Source organism: Carya illinoinensis, chromosome 4 (genome assembly GCF_018687715.1).
Source record: "Carya illinoinensis cultivar Pawnee chromosome 4, C.illinoinensisPawnee_v1, whole genome shotgun sequence".
NCBI classification, from domain to species: Eukaryota; Viridiplantae; Streptophyta; class Magnoliopsida; order Fagales; family Juglandaceae; genus Carya; species Carya illinoinensis.
This window is the reverse complement of record NC_056755.1, coordinates 35308439-35309927: the sequence shown is the minus strand read 5'-3', so window position 1 is coordinate 35309927 and position 1489 is coordinate 35308439. Positions and strand designations below refer to the sequence as shown.

General features: G+C 40.7%; 1 non-coding gene across 1 annotated transcript; it reads left to right on the top strand.

Annotated features, from left to right (window-relative positions):
• The first annotated feature begins 921 nt into the window (after positions 1-921).
• LOC122308650 lies at positions 922-1059 on the top strand. Its single transcript, XR_006242165.1, has one exon. It is a non-coding gene; the product is annotated as a small nucleolar RNA Z247 (small nucleolar RNA).
• Positions 1060-1489: the final 430 nt, after the last annotated feature.

Sequence of the window (1489 nt, the reverse complement as noted above, 5' to 3'; positions counted from 1 at the left end):
AGCCCTACCTAACACGATCTTGATGATCAGATTGTAATAAAAGGTCTAAAGTGTCAATTTTTAGTACTTTGATGATATCATTAATAAGATAAGTTTCCATATGCATGTGTGCCAGCCTACTATCACAGTCTTCTCACTATCTACCATGCCATGATCCTCTCCAAAATATCTACCATGATACACTCTAGCATTTCTACCTTTCCATTCCATACTTTTCTGCACTATGTAAATAAAATTTAATTATTAGTTTCTATATTTAACAGATTGTATAGATGGTAGAATAGTAGAACTTACTCATCGTTGACTTGTGTAATATCTATTCAAATCAATACAAGATACACACAAAGTGTGTGGACTGTTTTTGAATTATTTTTTTATATGGTATCAAGAGCCACTGAGGTTTCATCCATGCCATTTGTTTCCTCTGCTTCTTCGTTCTCCCAAATGGACGATCTTTCATCTATGGTTTTCTCTCCTTCCAAGATCACCTTACCTGAAATTTCAATCAAACTAGCATCCACCAACTACTTGTTATGGAAAGCATAGGTAGTCCATGTTCTCGGTGGTCATGGCCTTCTTGGCTATGTTCACAATGTAATTTCTTGTCCGCCAACAACCATTACGAGTGAAGATGGTGTGTCAATGCCTAACCCAGTAGCAGCATAGTGGTTGCGCACTGATTAGTTAATCCTTGGATGGCATCATAGCTCTCTGTCTGATGCTCCTCTATCATAGATGATCAACAGCGAGTCCTCTCATGATGCTTGGTAGGTTTTAGAGACCTTGTATGGTACTCACATACGCGACCGTGTGCAGCAAATGAAAGGAGAATTGTAGTCCCTTTCTAAAGGTTCTTCCATGATGGAAGACTACATTCACAAAGCCAAGTCATTGGCTCTATCACTCTGAAGTGCTGGGAAGCCCATCGATGAAGATGATTTCATCGTTTGTATCCTTCATGGTCTAGGGTCTGAGTTTGACCCTATTGTAGCTACCATTAATGCACGAGACATGTTTCCTCCTCTTGAAAGTGTAATTAGTAAGCTCTACGATTTGAACTTCGGATTACTACTGCAAAGGCTTCCTCGCCCGCTGTTGTTTTTTACACCAATCGTGGAGGATCAAATTTTGGGAATCATGGCCGTCTTGGTGGACATGGTTGTGGTCATGGCAACACCTACTCACCAAGGTCCAATGGTAATTGAAATGTTGGAAATTCTCTTGATGCTGGGGTGTGTTCCCAACACTCTTCGTCTCGTGGTGGTCATGGTCCTAGTTGAGGTCATAGTAATGAACAATGGTCTCGCATTACTTGCCTTTGTTGTGGTGGCCCAAACCATAAAGCTGACAGTTTCTATGCTCCAGATGAAGATACTGAACAAAAGAAATCCTTTATAGCCTTACAGGTGGGTGATCCTATTGATGAAACTTCGTTCCCTGATATTGGGGCGAATCATCACATGACCTCCAATCCTACTGAAACTAAAGG